The 22,108-nt window shown below is 43.5% G+C and overlaps 1 non-coding gene across 1 annotated transcript; it reads right to left on the bottom strand.

Annotated features, from left to right (window-relative positions):
• Positions 1 to 3,849: 3,849 nt before the first annotated feature.
• On the bottom strand, positions 3,850 to 3,954 carry LOC112826939 (U6 spliceosomal RNA). Its single transcript, XR_003209082.1, has one exon. It is a non-coding gene; the product is annotated as a U6 spliceosomal RNA (small nuclear RNA).
• Between the last annotated feature and the right edge of the window lie 18,154 nt (positions 3,955 to 22,108).

Here is a 22,108-nt window from a genome sequence, read left to right on the forward strand (position 1 = left end):
CACACACACACACACACACACACACACACACACACACACACACACACCTATTACAGAAAGGTAAGTTTTCCCCATCCCTGCCCCTAGTCACTCTCTCCAGAGGCAGCAACTGTTGGCTACTGAGAAGTCCTTTGTTCGTATGCATGCGTGGGTGATGTATGCTAGTGGTTCTGGTTTTTCACAAATAGCACATGTGGAAATACTATTCTCCCTCTTGCTTTTCTCATTTCATGATGTGTTTTGGACAGCCCTCTATATCAGCACATGGAGATCTACCTCAGTCTTTTTGTTGCCCTGGTATTCCACTGTGTTAACGCCCCATACTAATTTATCCAGTCCTCCCCTGATGAGCACGCCTGTTGTTTTTCAATCTGCGCTATGACAACCAATTTTGTGATAACATCTCTCTTCAGAGATACCGACGCACACATCTTTAGGATGTATTCCTGAAGGACAAAGTTGTGTTGAAACCCATGTCCACTAAAATTCTGATAGATTTTTTTTTCAAAAACTTTCATCAAAAAAACCCAAAAAGGGCAACCCTTTCAGGACCCCTTTCACTCTTGAGAGCTTTCTCTGTATTTTCACTTAATAAACGTCTATCACTTTATTCACAAAAAAACCAAAAAACAAAAACCAAGAAACCAACAACGTTAAAACCCCAAATGAAACAAAATACTTTCCCCAAGATTTGTAAAGGTGCTTATTTCCACACCCTGGTCAATGCTATACATTTTTTTATCTTTTGTACTCTGTGAGGTGAAAAATTATGTCTTATTGTTGCTTTAATTTGCATTTCCCTAATTATGAGCAAAGTTGAGCATCTTTTCTCCAGTTCATAAGCAATTTGCATTTTTCCCCCCGACGAAGGGCTTTCTGGATCTTTTGTTAAATGTTCAATTGGGGGCGCCTGGGTGGCTCAGTTGGTTAAGCGACTGCCTTCGGCTCAGGTCATGATCCCGGAGTCGAGTCCCGCATTGGGCTCCCTGCTCAGCAGGGGGTCTGCTTCTCCCTCTGACCCTCTTCCCTCTCGTGCTCTCTATCTCTCATTCTCTCTCTCTCAAATAAATAAAATCTTAAAAAAAATGTTCAATTGGGTTGCTAGTATTTTACTTCCTGCTTTATACGCTATCATTGTAAATGAAAGGAACAACCCCTTTTATCTGCTGTGTAGAGCCTGCAATTATTTTTTTCCTGGTTTGTCATTTACATTTTGATTTTTATTTATGTGATTTTTGCCCTTGCTGGGCGAAGGGCAGACTGCCTCAAAATGTACCAGTTTGGTATATTGATTATTATTTATGTATTTAAAAGATTTTATTTATTCATTTGAGAGAAAGATAAAGCGAGAGACAGCACAGGGGAGGGGGAGGGGCAGAGGGAGAAGCAGTCTCCCCACTGAGCAGGGAGCCCGATGTGGGGCTCCATCCCAGGACTCTAGGATCATGACCTGACCCAAAGGCAGATGCCTAACCGACTGAGCCATCCAGGCGCCCTTGGATATTGATGATTTTAAATAAAAGTTACTTAAGAGACTGTGCAAGGACATTTAGACCCTCATGGGTCCCCCCCTCTGCCAGAGAGCAGGAAATAAATCTCCCGTGTGAAAGGCACCCTCCCTGTACCAGTAGGTCAAGAGACATCCTTATCAACAGAGATGGGAAATTTAGAGCCGAGAAGACTGTGCAGACAATCCTTATTACTTTTTCCTAATTTACTAACCCAGCAAAATTCTGTTTAGAATTCCTTACTAATTGAAGTTCCCAAAGTTCAGTTTTCTCATCCTGTCAATTTCTCACAGATTTATTGTCTTTCTGTCTAAAACGTACAAAAACTGCCTGCTTTGGTCACTTCTTCATATCTCTGGTTATTGGGCCTCTGTGTCCACATAATAAAACTTTTTTTCTCCTGACAATCTGCCTCATGTACATTTAATTCGTAGTCCAGCTGGAAGACGGTGAGGGTAGAGAAAACTTTCCCCTTCTTTTCACTGTGCAGCAAACTTTTATTACTACTGGATCCATTTTAACAGTCTCGTTCTGGATGGTGGCCGGGTTTATGCCTTTTTACGAAAGTCTTCTCTAAGCCAAGATTATTAGAAAGAAATCACCCATGTTCATTTCTAGGACTTTTATAGATTCATTTTTTAAAAAAGATTTTATTTATTTATTTGAGAGAGAGAATGAGAGAGAGAGAGAGCGCACATGAGAAGGGGGAGGGTCAGAGGGAGAAGCAGATTCCCTGCTGAGCAGGGAGCCCGATGCGGGACTCGATCCCAGGACTCCAGGATCATGACCTGAGCCGAAGGCAGTTGCTTAACCAACTGAGCCACCCAGGTGCCCCTATAGATTCATTTTTAAAATATTTAAATCTTTGATTCATTTATACGTGTTTGGTGTAAATTTGTATCAAATTTGATCTTTCTCAGATTGTTAGCTTGTTACCTCAACACCATTTATTGAAGAATGTATCTTCAAGAGTGCACTCTATTTCATGACTGTTGGCACTGAACTACTTTAATTATCTTAGCGGAGGTTTTTGCCTTTCTTCCCTGAGGTGCCAACCCACTTTTAGTCCCTCTCTGTTTTGTCATATCTTTAAGCACATTTGTTCTTTGAGCCCTTTGAATTTCTTCGCAGAACTTTTCTTTAAGACAGTGTGTGAATCACAGACTTGTGATTTACAAGATTCGTATTTCTCCTGAATTTCCTTCCAGATTACTGACAGGTGCGGTCATTGGTTTCGGATGGAGGCTTGGCCCCAGAGGGCAAGCCTGGCTCCTTAGGTAAATGAATAGGTTCCATTGTTCTGGGAGAAAGACTCTTTTAACTTGAAATGACCTCCTTTGCCCAGAATAATAGTCAGGTAACTGGTGTCTCTGAATTCTATAATTGTATAGTAAATAGCTCCTTCCAGTCCTGTGCGTGATTTATGTAACCTTGATCGCTCAGGTTACAGCCACATAAATTGTTATGTAAGGTGTAGACCCATGTCTCAGGGAATAAAGTTTAACAAGACTTTTTCTCTTTCAAGTGGCTTGAAGCCTCTGCTGTGGAGGAAGGAGGGAGGGTGGAGTCTGGACTGAGGGGCACCAGACTCTAGAACATTACAGACCCAGCCCTTCTGGCCAGTATCAGGTAACATGGTTGGGTTTGTGAGGCAAGGACGGTGATGCTTGTGGCTTTTATGCTGTGCTCTGTGTCCAGGCCTCTTTGGGGGAGGCCAACTTGACGTGGAGGGAAAGTCTTCATTCAAAATCTCTGTACAGTGGCTGCCCCAGCCTTGAATGTAGCCCAGAAGCAGAGGATCAGGCCTCTCTCATTCTCAGGGCAGAACCCGTTTAAGATACTTGGTGACACTGACTCCCTAGAGCCAAAATCTCTGTAATTTTCCACTTTGTAGATGGGCTACCCCAGCACCAACTTCCCCTCAGCAGCCAGAGAACAGCTGGGCCAGCCCAAGCTGGAAGGGAGGGCTGGGCAGAAGTGGGCCCTGTTCCCAGTGACCTCAACTTTTGTTGCTGGATTTTTTTTTCTTTAGTGCCCCAGGTTCTTGGTCACGCCGCTTCGAAGAATGAAGAGGTGCCGACCCGACAGAGGGGTGTGCAGCAATACGAAGTTGATTGAGCGATAGTACAGAGCTCCCGAAGAGGGAGGGGACGGAAGAAGGTGGCCACTGGAGTTTCTAAGTCTAGGAGTTTTTGTGGGCTTGTTGGCAGGAGCTGTTTTAATCTGATTAACACTCCAGGCGCCTGTCATCCAATCAGGTTTTTGTCTATTCAAAGGGGAAAGGGCAGAGGGCTCCTTCCAGGGTGAGTGTAAAATCCTTTTTTTTTTTTTTTTTTTTCGAAAAAATATGGAACGCTTCACGAATTTGCATGTCTTCCTTGCACGGGGGCCCTGCTCATCTTCTCTGTATCAGTCCAATGTTAGTATCTGTGTGGCCAAAGCAAGCTCGTGTAAAATCCTTTAAAGGGTGGTTTCCTCTTAGGGCGGGGGCCCCTTGTCCCTGCCGGCCTCTCTTCTGACTAGCCTCCATTGCCTTGAGCTTTACTGAGGATCCTGGATGCACGAGAGGGAGGGGGCCCGGAGAGGGGAAAGCCTGTATCTGACCCCCTAGAGCACTCTGGGGATGAATAGGGTACATTATACCCCAACTCAGAGAAACACCCCCACTGCTCCATCAGATATTACACATTGAGAACGTGTAAAACAACCTCTGCATTGTGACCTTTTTTTTTTTTAAGATTTTATTTATTTATCTGAGACAGAGCGAAAAAGCTGGAGCGGGGGGGAGGGTCAGAGGGAGAAGCAGACTCCCCGCTGAGCAGGGAGACCGATGAGGGACTCAATCCCAGCACCCTGGGATCATGATCCGAGCTGAAGGCAGTCGTTTAACCAACTGAGCCACCCAGGGGCCCTCCAAATTGTCTTTTAACAAAGTTCTGGTCTTGGGGTGCCTGAGTGGCTCAGTCGGTTAAGTGTCCAACTCTTGATTTGGACTCAGGTCATGATCTCAGGGTGGTGGGATTGAGTCCCGCACCCTCAGAGCAGTCTGTTTGGGATTCTCTCTCCCTCTCCCTCGGCTCCTCCTGCTGCTCGCACACAGTTTAAATAAATAAATAAATAAATAAATAAATAAATAAATAAATAAATAATAGAATCTTAAACCAAAAACCAAAAACCAGAAAGTTCTGTTCTTCCTTTGAGATATTGAACCCACCAGGCAGCACTTAACTCTGTTTATTAATGGGCTAAACCCAGATCCTTCTCTTTTAGTTAAAAGGACCAGGATGGGACTGGGAAACTGTTCAATTCACATTTATTTTTTTTTAAGATTTTATTTATTTATTTGACAGAGAGAGAGAGAGAGAGAGCACAAGTAGGCAGGCAGGCAGGCAGAGGCAGAGGGAGAAGCAGGCTTCCCGCTGAGCAGGGAGCCCAATGTGGGGCTCGATCCCAGGACCCTGGGATCATGACCTGAGCCGAAGGCAGACGCTTAACCGACTGAGCCACCCAGGCGCCCCTGTTCAATTCACATTTAGTTAATTTGGCAAACCAGCTCCCTTGCATCCAAATGAAAGAAACCATCTAGTTTCTATTACTGGAAAGATCCAGGGCATTGGAAAAAAGATTGTTACAAATTTTAGCACCCCGGGCACCTTCTGCTTTCTGCTTCGTCTTTCTAGAGTCTTCCTAATTCCCAGTGTCGGGGTATCTGAGGAGATACAGAGCCTCTTCCCAATCCTCCCAACTGGCCGCAAGAATCTCCTCCAGATTGGGAATGACTCTCAAGCTACGCTCTCAGTAGCCGACCCCACTGATATAGAGCTACCCCCTCTTTCAGTACTAAAACCGCTCACATGGCAGGGGCTCAAACCTCAACAGGTTTCTGTCTGAACCTATTCCCTTTTATGGAGGCTGTTTGAGAGACACACACTCTGCTCCTTAGAGTTCCTCTGCCTCTGTTCATTTATTGGGCCAAGATTTCTTAGAAAAGAATCATGTTGGAATTTTCTTTCTCCCAAAAGGGGGAATAATGCTGAAATTTGACCATAATTATCAAAATAGCCAACTAGGTGTATCAAATGGCCCCTTGACATCTTTTATTTGTTCCATTTGTGATGGTTCTATAGCTGAGCCTGGAGACATGGACTGTTTGTTCCCATGGGATCAGCTGCCATCTTCATTATGGGCAACATCCTCAGCTGATATTGGCAAAATCCCCAGTGCACCTCCCATCTAAATTCAAATAGATCCCTCAAAACCTCCTCCTGTAATTGATCAAAATTATAAATAAGCTTTTCAAGGCCCCAAGCCCATAATAGAAGATTACAAAGCTCAGGGCCTCATTATCCCTACACTAGTCACTGTAATATCCCTGTTTTACCTCTGAGAAAACCCAATGGGTGAGACTGGAGGTTTGTCCACAACCTCTGAGCAATAAATGACATAATTATCCCTCGGTGGTCTGTTGTTTCTAAGCCCCATGTGCTACTGACATCCAATCCCACTGAAAGCAAATTTTTCATGATTTATACAGCGCATTTTTAGTGTTCCCGCTGATAAAGATAGACAATATTTTTGCTTTCCTTTGGGAAGAACAGAAATGCACCTGGGCAGTAATACCCTAGGGTTTCAGAGAGTCCTTCTTTTCATACACCTTAAAAGCTGATTGGGATGATAAAAGGTTTTTGGCAGGATCTCTGTTGTTAAAATACATAGATGATTTGCTTCTCTGCTCCCCTTCTCAAACCTTGTCACCGGAGACAGCATTCACCTGTTAAAACTTTTGGCCTTGGGGTGACTGGGTGGCTCAGTCGGTTAAGCATCTGACTCTGGGTCAGGTCATGATCCCCGGGGTCCTGGGATCCAGCCCCAAGTGGGGCTCCCTGCTCACGGGGGGAGTCTGCTTCTCCCTCTGTCTGCCCCCTGCTCCCGCTTGTTCTCTCTTTCTCTCTCTCAAATAAATAAATAAAATCTTAAAAAAAAAACCAAAACACTTTTGGGCTTAAAGGGACATAATGTTTTCATAAAATTACAGTTTGCTCAAACTCAGGTTCAATACTTAAGGCATCTGATCTCAGAATAAGGACTACATTTGGATCCAAGTGAACCCACTCATGCTAACAGGTTACATTCTGAATCCCCGTGACGGTTTATAGAAAACTCCTCTACTCGATACAGATTTTTCATGGCTTACTGATGGTTCCCATTTAAAGGATGAAAATGGTAGGGGCACCTGGGTGGCTCAGTCAGTTAAGTATCCAACTCTTGATTTTGGCTCACGTCATGATCTCAGGGTCATGAGATCGAGTTCCCTGTCAGGCTCTGCGCCCACTGTGGAGTCTGCTTAAGATCCTCCCTCTCCTTCTGCCCTTCCCCCACCCCAGCTCTCACACTCCCTCTCTCTCAAAAAAGAAAAAAAAAAGGATGAAAATGGTAAATACTGTAATGGCTAAGCTATTGCAACTCCTTTTGAAGGTATTCAAACACCACGTCTCCATTTGGCTACTTCAGCCCAAGAGGTGGAACGATAAGCCCTTACTCAAGTTCGTACCTTAGCTGAGGGTGAAACTGCAGACATTTATACAGATGGTTGATATGCCCTTGAGGTAGCTTATGACTTTGGGATATTATAGAAACAATGAGGTTTTCTTACCTCACAGGGGAAAACATTAAAAATGGTTCCTATGTTCAAAATTTATGTTAGATGCCACACTTTTGCTGGTTGCTCTGGCTGTCCCTGGGCATTCCAGACTCAACGTCCTGGAGGCCAGAGGAAACCATTTCACCGATATTTCTGCCCAAAACTCTGCTCTCAAGGAAATCAATAGCCAGACCTCTGTCATGGTCTGAAGAGATGTTCTCCCAAATGATAGTTTTGGAAAAATTGGTGAGATATCCAACAACTGGCCCCAGAGAGGGAAAAGCAGTATTGGAAGTCTAGCAAATGTTGGCCTGCTAAAAAGAGAACTCTGGTTGGACCAAATAACAATCTGTTCCCACCAGAAATTTCAAAACCACCACTAGTTGCCAATGTACATGCATTAAACTATTGGTCTACTGGCAAAATGACAGCATCCATGAACCAGTGTTGGTGGGGAAATATTAATAAGGTCACAAAAAGTGCCTACCTTGCTGTCCCACCTCACCAAAGTATAATCCAGGGGAAACTGTCCATACAAACTATTTAGATTTCATACAACTTCCCCCTTTCATAGATAAATATGTTTTAGTTCATTGTATATTTTCTCACTCTACCAAAGCTTTCTCTTACAGACAGGTCAATGCTTCTTCTGTTAGAAAAGGTTACCCCTACTTGAAGAACCCCTCTCAAACTTCATGGTAATCAGGGAACCCATTTTATTGGTCACATGTTTCAACAAGTTTGTGCTGTTTGGCTGGTTTTACACCACTTTCATTGTGCATATCATCTTCAATCCTCAGGGTTAGTCAAACACGCTAATGGCCCTATTAAGGCTCAACAGGCAAAGTTTGTAGGCTGCAAAATATGTTGGCCTAAACCATTGCCATTGGTCCTTCTAAATCTCAGAACTACCCCCTTGGGAACTCATAAACTCTCAGACCTACCCCCTAAATCTCAGACCTACCCCTTTGAGAACTCATAAACTCTGAGATAGCCATGGAATGTCCAATATACTTGGCCCCTGCTTCCTTTGACCTAACATTGATAAAGGAGATATATTTCACTAGTGTAAAGGCCTAATTTCTTCTATTAAAAATAGCTGTACTTTGGGAGAGCAATCTTCACAGGGCACTCCTGGGAGACAGATGACCTTAAGCATCATACCTTGCAGCCTGGAGATTTCATCTGTTAGAAGAAATACCTCCAGAGAGACTCTTCAACCTCCCCGGAAGGGCCCTTTTTCAGGAACTGGTAACCAACCCTTGTGTTGCCAAACTCCAGGTTAGAGACTCTTGAATTCACATAATGCATCTAAAGAAAGCACCTAGGGTGCCTGGGTGGCTCAGATGGTTAAGTGTCTGCCTTCAGCTCAGGACATGATCCCAGGGTCCTGGGATTGAGTCCGGCATTGAGCTCTCTGCTCCTTGGGAGCCTGCTTCTCCCTCTGCCTTTCTCTCTCTCTCTCTCTGTCTCTCATGAATAAATAAATAAAATCTTAAAAAAAAAAAAAAGCACCTAATCCCAACTGGATCTGCACGCCTTCTGGTGTCCTGAAAGTAAAGATTTACCAGAATTGAAGCAGATGAAATCTGACAAGACCACTTCCCCAAGATGTTCAGACCAGGACTGTATACTTTTTTCTCACTGTTGTTTCTTTCTCTCTCTCGTGGGAAGACAGTGCCTCTATCTGCATTTCCCAAGTGCTTATGAAAGGGGGAAATCTTTTTTTTTTTTTTAAGATTTTTTATTTATTTGACAGAGAGAGACACAGCGAGAGAGGGAACACAAGCAGGGGGAGTGGGAGAGGGAGAAGCAGGCTCCCAAGGAGCAGGGAGCCCGATGCGGGGCTCGATCCCAGGACCCTGGGACCATGACCTGAGCCGAAGGCAGACGCCCAACGACTGAGCCACCCAGGCACCCCAAAAGGGGGAAATCTTTTGATTATGGTTTTTGGAAACAGCCTCCTCATGATCCTGGGACAAATTAATTTTTCACTTGCTTTTTCTGAAGGTTAAGAAGGTCCAGAATTCACAAAAGTCTTCTTTCATCTGAACTAATACTTTTAAAGATTTTATTTATTTATTTGAGAGAGAGAGATAGTGAGAGAGAGAGCATGAGCAGGGGAGGGAGAGAGAAGCAGACCCCCCCGCTAATCAGGGAGCCCCACTCAGGGCTTGATCCCAGGACCCTGGGATCATGACCTGAGCCGAAGGCAGATGCTTAACTGACTGAGCCACCCAGGGGCCCTGAACTATTTCTTTTTAAATATTTTATTCACTTATTTTGAGAGAGAGAGTGTGTGTAAGCAGGCGGAGGGGTGGGGAAGAGGGGGAGGGACAGAGGGAGAGGGGGAGAGAGAATCTTAAAACCTTAAGCAAACTCCACACTGAGTGCAGAGCCTGACTCAGAACTCAACCTCACAGCCCATGAGATCATGACCTGAGCTGAAATCAGTTGGATACTCAACTGACTGAGCCACCCAGGCGCCCCTCATCTGAACTAGTAACTGACTTTGGATTCTTATCCAAATTCATGGTCTCTGAATTTGCAACCCTACAGGCTGTATTACCAATAACATATTTAGTTCCAAACACTTATTTTGAGATAACAATATTATTTTAAGACGTCTTTGACATTTGAAGACATTCTGCTCTTTCAAAAAGTTCATCAGCAGCTGCTTCATATTTATACCTGCACTGTTCCTTCCTAGATGGACTTGGTTAATTCCCTCAGTGTGTTCTTGCAATACTCCCTATTTTGCCTTCACAGCTGCTTTACACAGAGACTTCCAGGAGGCATGTGTAACTATGGTTGGCCCTCATAGGGAGAACCTTTCTCCTCTGCCAGAATAAGTGCCAAGAAATACTTCAGTTGGCTACTTTCAAACCTAGAGTCCTAGTTTAGAACCATCATACAATGTGGGATTATACTACTACTTCTGTTTTTATGTATAATAATTTTTGTATTTTGTTGCCTGTCAAACTTTTAATTTTTATTTTATTAAAAGATTTTATTTATTTATTTGACAGAGAGAGAGAGATAGTGAGAGCAGGAACACAAGCAGGGGGAGTGGGAGAGGGAGAGGCAGGCTTCCCACCGAGCAGAGAGCCTGACGCGGGGCTCGATCCCAGGACCCCAGGATCATGACCGGAGCCCAAGGCAGACGCTTAACTGACTGAGCCACCCAGGTGCCCCTGTTAAACTTTTTTAAAAAAGCAATGTACTGGGGCGCCTGGGTGACTCAGTCAGTTAAGCGTCTGCCTTCGGCTCAGGTGGGATCGAGCCCCACGTCGGGCTCCCTGCTCTGCGGGGAGCCTGCTTCTCCCTCTCCCACTCCCCCTGCTTGTGTTCCCTCTCTCGCTGTGTCTCTCTCTGTCAAATAAATAACTCCAAAAAAAAAAAAAAAAAGAATGGAGCTGGGAGGCTGGCCCTGGGAGTGCCCTTGCTCTCTGACTCCTTGTCAATTGCAGCCCCGACAAGAAGTGACTCGCCTTGCCCTGGACGCTACTTTACTACCCCTACCGGATGAAGGAAGACTTTCCTCCTGCCCCGGCAACAGCTAAACCAATGGGAGGCAGTCACAGCTCAGCCAATCAGAAGCCACTCTATATGGAACTCCCAGTTCATACTAATGGACTTTTCCTTTTTTTTTTTTTAAGATTTTATTTATTTATTTGTCTCAGAGAGAGACAGAGCACAAGCAGAGGGAGCTGCAGGCAGAGGGAGAAGCAGGCTCCTCGCTGAGCAAAGAGCCCAATGCGGGACTCGATCCCAGCACCCCGAAGGCAGCAGCTTAACGGATTGAGCCACTCAGGCATCCCATGGACTTTTCCTTTGTAGCAGCCCTTCTCAACTTCCTGTTTTCCTCTCTAAAGGACTGTCTTCTGCTTTGTTTTGGGGACTTGCCTGTGGTTTTGCTGTAGCTTGCTTGTGCTGGATTGTAACTTCCTGCTAGTCCCAAATAAATTCATCTTTACTGCTGAAATAACTGGCAGTTTTGTTTTTAAGGTTAACATTGTACACCAGCTCTTGTCAGTGTATTGACTGGAGGCTTCCCTGGAAGGGGGTTAAAGGGAGACGTTAATTCCCTGGGACTCCTGGCCTGCCTCCTACTTGGGCAGAGCTGCCGGTGGTGACAGAGAAAGGCCTCAGGCAGAGCTGCAGGAAGTCAGGGTCCTGTGAACTGGTAAGGGCCCAGGGCTGTGGGGCAGGCAGCATCGACGACACCATCCTATTAAAGACTGGCTGCAGAATAGTCTGCATTGTGGATGACTACTTCTCAAGGACTATACGTCTGTAATTATTTCATTTCTGTTCCTCCTCACAGCAAAGTTTCTCAAGGGAGTTGTGTGTAATCACTGTCTTCACACCTTCACATGCCATTCTCTCAATACATTTTTATAGGGTTTCTATCCCCCTCTCTTTGAAATGCTGCTTTAATTTACCAAAAAGCCCCACCATGCCGAATGTGATCATTACTCCTCTGTCTTCAACTTACTAGCCTCTCAAAAGCATGGGTCCCAGCCTTTCGTTCTAGAAACACTCCTCAGGTCTGTGACCACATTTTTGCCCGCCTCAGTCTCCTTGGGTGGGTTCTCTGCCTGGAAATGTTGGAAGGCCTCAGAGCTCAGTTTTTGCCTTCTCTCTGGTAGTTTTTTTTTTGGTTTGTTCCCATCTTACTTCCTTTTTTTTTTTTTTTAAAGATTTTATTTATTTATTTGAGAGAGAGAGAACGAGAGATAGAAAGCACCAGAGGGAAGAGGGTCAGAGGGAGAAGCAGACTCCCTGCTGAGCAGGAAGCCCGATGTGGGACTCGATCCCGGGACTCCAGGATCATGACCTGAGCTGAAGGCAGTCGCTTGACCAACTGAGCCACCCAGGCGCCCCCCATCTTACTTCCTTAACAACATTCTTAAGTAAATCTAGGTAAATGTCAAAATTTTATATAATCTGCTTGGGATATATGTACTTTTTTTAAAATTTTTTATTGTTATGTTAATCACCATATATTACATCATTTGTTTTTGATGTAGTGTTCCATGATTCATTGTTTGTTTATATGTACATTTTTAAAGTAAAATTACCAGACTTTTTAGGATTCTTGAAATAGTTCATATTTAAGGAAGAGGAAACATTTACAAATTGTTTAGGAACATTTATGAAGCTATTAGTGAGCCAAAGCACATCATGATGACATTCACTTCTCCAGCTGTCATTCTTCAGGCAATTTCTTTTCTTCCTCTTTTTTTTTTTTTAAGTTTTATTTATCGGGCTCCTGGGTGGCTCAATCAGTTAAGCATCTGCCTTCAGCTCAGGTCACGATCGTAGGTCCTGGGATTGAGTCACGCATCGGGCTCCCTGCCCGGCGGGAAGCCTGCTTCTCCCTCTCCCGCTCCCCCTGCTTGTGTTCCCTCTCTCGCTGTGTCTCTCTCTGTCAATAAATAAATAAATTGCCACAATTATAAGCCCAAACTAATAATTATTCCTAGCAGAGATTCTCAGATCCTTACTTAAAGCCTAGGAAATCTTACATTAAAAATAGTGAAGGGCGCCTGGGTGGCTCAGTTGGTTAAGCGACTGCCTTCGGCTCAGGTCATGATCCTGGAGTCCCGGAATCGAGTCCTGCATCGGGCTCCCTGCTCAGCGGGGAGTCTGCTTCTCCCTCTGACCCTCCCCCCCTCATGTGCTCTCTCTCTCTCTCTCTCTCACTCTCTCTCTCAAATAAATAAATAAATAAAATCTTTAAAAAAATAGTGAAAAGTATTCAAAAATATTAGGAAAGGGAGAAGCAATAAAAATATAAGAAAAATAGACAGGAAACTTTAAAGAGTTAAATGGCTCTTATTAAATATATGTAAGTAAATCCATAAAACCCTATACCTGTGTTTCATTAGGCCTTAAAAGTACTGTACCAAATGCCATAATAATATATGCTGGTAATGATACCAAATAATAACACTTGTGGGGGTGCCTGGGTGACTCCGATGGTTAAGTGTCAGACTCTTGGTTTCAGCTCAGGTCATGATCTCAGGATCCTGAGATTGAGCTCCCAGTTGGGCTCCAGTGTGGAGTCTGCTTGCGGACTCTCTCTCCCTCTCCCCGCTTCTTCCCTTCCCCCATACTCTCTAAAATAAAGCAATAAATCTTAAAAAGAAAATAACATTTGTCATTCTGTTTTGCATACCTTAAGAATAGAAGGACATCAGCAATACATTTTAGAAAAATGCCCATTAAAATTAACATTTTGGGGGTGCCTGGGTGGCTCAGTCATTAAGTGTCTGCCTTCGGCTCAGGTCATGATCTCGGGGTCCTGGGATCGGGCCCCGCATCGGGCTCCCTGCTCCATGGGAAGCCTGCTTCTCCCTCTCCCACTCCCCCTGCCTGGGTTCTCTCTCTCGCTGTGTCTCCCTCTGTCAAATAAATAAATAAAATCTTTAAAAAACAAACAAACAAAAAAACTATCCTGGTATTTAAAAAAAATTAACATTTTTTTGTTTTAATATTGAAACATAATGGACTTCGTTTTTGTTGCTCACGTTATATTAAAAACCTTAACCCAGGGGTGCCTGAGTGGCTCAGTTGGTCAAGCGGCTGCCTTCGGCTCAAGTCATGATCCCAGGGTCCTGGGATCGAGCCCCACGTCGGGCTCCCTGCTCAGCTGGGAGGGTGCTTCTCCCTCTCTCTCTGCCTGCCTGTCTGCCTACTTGTGCTCTCTCTCTCTCTATCAAATAAATAAATAAAATCTTAAAAAAAAATAAACAACATAAAAAAATAAATAAAATAAAAACCTTAACCCAAAGGTGTGACTCCACAGATACCAGTGTAAACCCGTGAGGGTATGAAATATACATTTCATTTTTTTTTCCACGTAACAAATATATTACTCATATATTTATTTTAATCCAACTTACATAAAAAACTTACATGGTTCTTATTATGTTGCAGGCATTATTTTAAGTTTACAAATATGAACCCACTTACTCCTCATTTTTTTTAATTAAAGATTTTATTTATTTATTTGACACAGAGAGAGAGAGAGAGAGCACAAACAGAAGGAACAGCTGTCAGAGGGAGAGGAACTGAATAGTTCCTTTTAGATATTTAATCTTCACTAATATTTTACCTTTTAGATATTCAATCTAAAGAGATTGATATTTTATTTATTTATTTATTTTATTTATTTTAAGATTTTATTTATTTATTTGAGAGAGAGAGAGAATGAGAGATAGAGAGCATGAGAGGGAAGAGGGTCAGAGGGAGAAGCAGACCCCCCGCTGAGCAGGGAGCCCGATGCGGGACTCGATCCCAGGACTCCAGGATCATGACCTGAGCCGAAGGCAGTCGCTTAACCAACTGAGCCACCCAGGCGCCCAAGAGATGGATATTTTAGATATTTAATCTTTTAGATTTTTACTTCACCTTTTAGATATTTAATCTTCACTAATATTTTAGCAGCATTTCGTAGACTTTTTTCTTTTTCTTTCTTTTTTTGAGGGGAAGGTACAGAGATTTCCTGTACACCCACCCCTTACACATACATAGCTTCCCCACTATCAACATCCTGTACATTTGTTATAGTTGATGAACCTACACTGATGCAGCGTGGTCCCTCAAAGTCTGTAGTTCACATTAGGGTCCACTCTTGGTGTTGGTGCCTTGTATGGGTTTGGACAACTGTGTAATGATTGTCTCCATCATTATGGTATCCTACAGAGCATTTTCTTTCTTTTTTTTTTAAAGATTTTATTTATCTATTTGACAGAGAGAGACACAGCAAGAGAGGGAACACAAGCAGGGGGAGTGGGAGAGGGAGAAGCAGGCTTCCCGCCGAGCAGGGAGCCCGATGTGGGACTCCATCCCAGGACCCTGGGACCATGACCTCAGGACTGAGCCGCCCAGGCGCCCCCTACAGAGCATTTTCACTGTGCCCCGCCTCTTCATCCCACCCCCTCCACCTACACCCTGGCCAAACACTGATCTTTTTACTGTCTCCATAGTTTTTCTCTTCTGAGAATGTCACATAGTTAGAACCATACAGTATGTAGCCTTTGCAAATTGGCTTCTTTCACTTAGTAATATGCATTTAAGTTTCCTCCATGTCATTTCATGACTTGGTAGCTCATTTCTTTTCTTTTTCTTTTTTTTTAAAGATTTTATTTATTTATTTATTTGAGAGAGAGAGAATGAGAGAGAGAGCACATGAAAGGGGAAGGGTCAGAGGGAGAAGCAGACTCCCTGCTGAGCAGGGAGCCTGATGCGGGACTCGATCCTGAGACTCCAGGATCATGACCTGAGCCGAAAGCAGTCGCTTAACCAACTGAACCACCCAGGCGCCCAGCTCATTTCTTTTCAGTGTCAAATCATATTCCATTGTCCGGATGTACCACGGTTTGTTTATCCATTAGCTTATTGAAGGACATCTTGGTGGCTTTCAAGTTTGGGCAATTATGAATAAAGATGCTGTAAGTATTTCAAAGATTAAAAAAAATTATTGTGTTTCAGAATTTAACATATGCTCAACCAGCATACTTCCAGTATGTATCCAAACCAGACTGAAGAGGCACCTCCCTTGGTCCACTTCATGATCTCTCCATCTTTGCCTTAATTGCATTATTACTAGTTAATGTTAGCACATTAATTTTCTCCATCTGCCATTTATTTATTTTAAACAATGTAAGAAAATATAATAAAACTCTCAAATGGATCTGCAAACAAGTGTTTTATTTATAGTGCAGAAATGGTTGTTTTATAGAAACTGAACAAGTTGGTAGGCAGGGATGGATGGCAATGTTTGATATTCAGTTCCTGGATGAAAGTCTAAATATCAAATAAGAAAAGTGGTTTTAGGGGGCGCCTGGGTGGCTCAGTCAGTTAAGCATCCCACTCTTGATTTCAGCTCAGGTCATGGTCTCAGGATCATGAGATCAAGCCCCACACTGAGTTCTGTGCTCTGCAGGGAGTCTGCTTGAGATTCTCTCCCTTTCCCTCTCCTGCTCATGTGTGCTCTCTCTCTCTCAAATAAATAAATAAATCTTAAAAAAAAAAAAGAAAAAGAAAAATGATTTTAGGGTAGCAGAGTAAAGGTTGAGGTCTTATATCACAGACAGGTGGGTGCTAGAAAGAGTCTCCCTGGCTGTTTTGATTGACAAATAAAGACTGAAGTAGTCTGGCTGCTGAAAAATGAAAAATTGCACCCATACACCCCAGTTGATGAAATATGTAGTAACTTTTGGTCCAGAATTTGGTCTCAGTTTAGAGAGAGTGACATCTCCTCCTAGGTACTAGCAAAGCTGTACCACATAGTTTGATTCTGAACTTTGCATAGATACCTGACATGAGTTAAATGTGCCCCTATAAACTAGCTTATCTGAAGAGGTAACATACCAGGCTTTCTTAGCAAAGCTAGCAGCCTTGGACAAAGGGCCAACTGTCCTTTTTCACTTGCTGCTAATCCAAAACTACTACCTTAATCTCATTTCCTCCTTCTTGCAGACTGTGGTCAGTGGTAAAATAACCATTACCAGGAAGAATCTAGTGAAATCCACTGTAGGAAGTAAAAAAAAAAAAAAGAAAGAAAAAAAACTCATCTTACTCACGGAGCTTAGGCATAGTCAAATGTTAGGAATGCAGAATCTACAGTTGAGTCAATAAAAGGTATTAGCCATGAGTGCTGTAAAAATGAATCAATATCCAAGTCAAATAGTTGTCTGATCTTGAGTCCATAGATGAGGTGATAGACAGCACATGATCACCACGAGCCCGACGTGAAGGCGGAGAAATGGCTAACACCCTCTCTGCTAGAATCCCTCGCCACTTCTCTGTTGCTTTTACCACTACTCTTAAGCTAGGCCTTTTGTCAGTCTGCTTCCATGGTGGCCATCTGTGCAAAGCTTGCAATTCCATTTATCTGTTCCCCTTGTACATCTGTCCCTTTACTTACTCCTTCCATGCTCTTCCTTTATGTAGATCTGAGTTTCTGACCTCCATTATTTTCATTCTCTCGAAAGAACGTCTTTTAACATTTTTTGCAAGGCAGGTCTCCTGGCAAAAAAAAAAATCCCCCCATTTTTGTTTGTCTGAGAATGTCTTTATTTCTCCTTCACTCCTGAAAGAACATTTCACAGGGTACAGAACTTTAGGTTGGTTCTCTGTCTTTTCTTAGCACTTCACATTTTCACTTCACTCTCTTTGCGTGGTTCCCAGGAAGTTGGATGTAATTCTTTGTTTCTTCTAGAGGCAAGGCCTTGTTAAGATATGAGCATTCTGGTATATTAAAAAAAAAAAAAAAAGTGGCTCCTTTTCCCTTACCCCTGCAGGAAGCCCGAGAGGATTTCTCTCTGATATGAACTGTAGGAACCTGGTAAAACGAAGTAAATCTCACAATATTGTGGGGGTCCCTCCATGACTGGGTCCCCCTGGACTTTTTAACTTTCAGACTTGTCCACACTGAGCCTCCAGCAGTTCATAAGCTAGGGTTCAGGTGTCTCCCTGCCCCTTCTGGCCAGGGGAGCCTGGACGCCCAGTATTCACCTGTCTGCCTCTCCACTCTTGGGAGAGGTGGTTTGCTGTGTGTCCCCCCCTCTCTTAAAGATCCAAGAAGAATTCTCTCCTCTTTTTCTAAAGTTGCATTCTCTCCCTATGTTATACTATCTAAACCCATGGATTTTTAATTTTGGATTTTTGTTTTTTTGCTCCCAGATTTGCACAAGTCTGGCTCTTTGGTTTTCATGTTTCAGCTCAAGTTTGTCCTCTGAGCAGTGTTCCTAACTGCCCAACGTAAATCTGCTTGCCAGCCATCTCCAAGCACTCTCTTTCACTGCCGATTTTCCTTCATAGTCCTCATCAAACCTGAAATTATCTTGTTCATTCATATACTTACTTACTGTCTTATTGTTTACTCTCTATTTCCTACCACTTGACCCTCAGTGCTTTGAAGGGAATCTGCTGTATGGTAGATATGCAAAAAGTACTTGTTTAAAAGTGATTCGTGATTGATTGATGATAGATGATTGATTGATTTTAAAGATTTATTTTTTTGAGGGGGGAGGGGCAGAGGCAGAGGGAATGAGAATCTCAAGCAGACTCACACTGAGTGCAGAACCTACGTGGGGCTAGATCTCAGGACGCTAAAATCATGACCCCAGCCAAAACCAAGAGACCCGCGCTTAACTGAGCCACCCAGGTGCCCCCAAATGGGGTATTTCATTTTTAAAAATCTTGGCTAATTTGATAGGTGAGAACAGATATATTTGTGTATTTATATTTATTATTATTTTTTAAGATTTTATGTATTTGAAGGAGAGAGAGAGCAAGTGAGAGAGGGCACAAGTGAGGGGGCGGGGGGAGGGAGCAGGGGGAGGGACAGAGGGAGAAGCAGACTCTCTAAGAGCAGTGAGCCCATGGGGGGGGGGCTCGATCCCAGGACCCTGAGATCATGACCTGAGCCGAAAGCAGATGCTTAACTGACTGAGTCACCCAGGCGCCCCTATATCTATTATTTGTATGATTTTGCTGTACTTTCCTTTTTACCTATTCCTTTTCTAGACTGCAAGCCTGCTGGAAGTAGGGATTTCATCTTTTTAGGTGTATCTTTTTCTGGAGACATCATTATCAAATTTAGCAGTTTCTGGACAACTGATCTCAGTAATGGATTGGTTTTCCAAAAGACTGAAAGCAAAATAACTTGAGCTTCCAATATTATTATCATATCTTAAAGAATGACCAAGTAAAATATGGTCTCCCAAATAGGCTTTGTGAGCTGTTTTGTTTGTTTCCATTAGTGGCTCTTTACGATAGTGTCATAATGTAGGTATGACTAAGATCCAAAGGGAAGTGATGCAAGTATTTTATTACTATTTTTTTAAAGATTTTATTTATTTATTTGAGAAAGTGAGAGTGAAAGAGAGAGAGAGAACATGGGCAGGGGAGAGGCAGAGGGAGAAGCAGACTCCCCCCTGAGCAGTGAGCCTGATGCAGGCCTTGATGTGGGTTTCCATGCAGGACTTGATCCCAGGTTCCCGGGATCATGACCTGAGCCAAAGGCAGACGCTTAACCCACTGAGCCACCCGGGTGCCCCAAGTATTTCATTCCTATTAAGAAAATTCTGGGGAAAAAAAGAAAAAGAAAATTCTGGGCGCCTGGGTAGCTCAGTGGGTTAAGCGTCTTTCTTCGGCTCAGGTCATGATACCAGGGTCCTGGGATCGAGCCCCGTGTTGGGCTCCCTGCTCAGTGGGGAGCCTGTTTCTCCGTCTCCCTCTGCCCTTCCCTCTGCTTGTGCTCTCTCTCTCTGTCAAATAAATAAATAAAATTAAAAAAAAGTTCTGAAGCCTAAGGATGACTTCATTTTACAAATTAGAGCACTTTCAAGGTCATTTGTATAATAGCATGAATCTTATTTATTTGTTTTCTGAGTAGGAGAGAAATTAGTGATGTTAGAGCCTATCCATTGGTTACAGCAATGCTGTCCACAGAAATACACAGTGAGCCACATGTGTAATTTTAAATTTTGTAGTAGTCACTTTACAAAGTAAAAAGAATGAGTGAAATTGAAATCAGTATTAGCGGGCGCCTGGGTGGCTCAGTTGGTTGGGTGACTGCCTTCGGCTCAGGTCATGATCCTGGAGTCCCGGGATCGAGTCCCACATCGGGCTCCCTGCTCAGCGGGGAGTCTGCTTCTTCCTCTGACCCTCTTCCCTCTTGTGCTCTCTATCTCTCATTCTCTCTCTCTCAAATAAATAAATAAAATCTTAAAAAAAAAAAGATACACTTAAAAAAAAAAAAGAAATCAGTATTAGCAAGATATTTTTAAACCAGTGTGTCCAAAATAGTATTGATGAGGGAGTTAGGTGAGGACGAAGCACAAGCTGACACCCCCACCCCCCACCCCCTCCTGGGTGGGGTATGTATGATATTCTTCCAGGAAACTTCCAACTATGATAATGTTAATGTTTTGCTAGAGGGAAAAACAAACTTAGCTTGATAATAGCAAGGCCTCCAGTATCCGAGGGTCTTCTTTAGCATATGAAAGTCCTTTTAGGGGCGCCTGGGTGGCTCAGCCATTAAGCGTCTGCCTTCAGCTCAGGTCGTGATGCCAGGGTCCTGGGATCGAGTCCCTCATCAGGGTCCCTGCTCAGCGGGAAGCCTGCTTCTCCCTCTCCCTCTGCTTCTCCCCCGCTCATGCTCTCTCTCTCTATCTCTGTGTCTCAAATGAATAAATAAAATCTTAAAAAATAAATAAATAAAGTCACCTTTTTCCACCAAAGACGTCTCAAGAATTCTTTCTTAGCTATTGGCTCTGGAACACACCTACATTCAAAACTATATCATTATCATTTCAATATGTAATAAATGAAAAAAGTCATTAAGGAGACATTAAACAATTTTTTGTATTGTCTTTGAAATCGATTGTGTATTTTTTACACTTACAACGCATCTCAGTTTGGATGACGTGCATTTTAAGTGTTCAGAATAGTGTGAATGGTGCTGCTGTATTGGACAACCCAGGGTTTACAGTATTTGTTAAGACTTCTGCAAGGCTGGGTGGCTCAGTTGGTTAAGCGACTGCCTTCGGCTCAGGTCATGATCCTGGAGTCCCTGGATCGAGTCCCGCATTGGGCTCCCTGCTCGGCAGGGAGTCTGCTTCTCCCTCTGACCCTCCCCCCTCTCATGTGCTCTCTCTCTCTCTCTCTTAAATAAATAAAATCTTAAAAAAAAAAAAAGACTTCTGCAAGGCAATGAATATGTTTTTCAGTGATTAGAAGGGCATTTCTGGTAAGGTACCCTCGTTTGGGTTCCCACCGTAGCAAACCTGAGATGAGGACTTGAGTGGATGTAGTTTATTTTGGAGGAGATTCCAGGACATTTGTAGGGAGTGGAGAAGTGAGACAGAGAAAGGAGGCCAAGAAGGGGCGTATGAGCATGCAAGTTGCTGGTAGGCAGCTGGGCTCTATCCTGCTGGGCCGCAATGGAAGGCAATCACTTCAGCCTTCCGAGGAGGAGACTAGAGCCTTCATCTTCCAGGTCCCCATCATTTGGGGGTTGATGATAGGGTTTTGGCTTGCCTTGCATGTGGGCCCAATATACTTCCATAGCCAGAAAAAGACAGTGAAGCAGAGAGTAGCTGCCTTAGACCTGGAGATGGGTCCGAGGCTGTGAACTGGAGAGTGATAGTTCCTGCCACAGCAGTGGGGATCCTATCAGCTTCAGGAACCCCAGAGATTTGATACCACCAAGACTGTCCTATGTATTACTCATCTTTTTTTTTTTTTTTTTTTTTGTATTACTCATCTTGTCCTTATGTATCCCTACTTACTGGAACACTTCTTGGCACACAGTAGGTGTTTAATAAATGGTTGTTGACTGTGCGACTTTCGTTTGGGTACCTGCTTTCTTCTTTCAGGCCTCTCCACGTACCAGGGAGACATGGCTACCAGCAGTTACGGGTCATATCTTTTTAACTCCCTGATCAGAAAAGGAAAGTGAGGTTTTTCCCTTTCTAGCTCCAGCAAAAAAAAAAAAAAAAAAAAATCTCAAGAGAAAAAGCCAGTTGACCAGTTTGGGCCATGAACTTGTCTCTGGGCCCACCCCTTTGGCCATGGCCATGGCATATTATGATTGGCTAAATTTGACTTGGGTGTCCACCCTTGCGGATATGGAGGTGGAAACTTACTAGAAGGTGGGTTGATGCAGCAATTGTGCTCAACTGCGTATGCCCACTGGAATATGTTTATTTTTTTATTTTTTATTTTCTTAAAGATTTTATTTATTTGAGAGAGAGAGAATGAGAGATAGAGAGCATGAGAGGGAAGAGGGTCAGAGGGAGAAGCAGACTCCCTGCTGAGCAGGGAGCCCGATGCGGGACTCGATCCAGGGACTCCAGGATCATGACCTGAGCCAAAGACAGTCGCTTAACCAACTGAGCCACCCAGGCGCGCCCCACTGGAGTATGTTTAAAGTGTG

The sequence above is a fragment of the Callorhinus ursinus genome, unplaced genomic scaffold (assembly GCF_003265705.2).
Source record: "Callorhinus ursinus isolate GAN/ISIS: 27379988/994484 unplaced genomic scaffold, GSC_fseal_2.0 scaffold7, whole genome shotgun sequence".
In the NCBI taxonomy this organism is placed as follows: domain Eukaryota; kingdom Metazoa; phylum Chordata; class Mammalia; order Carnivora; family Otariidae; genus Callorhinus; species Callorhinus ursinus.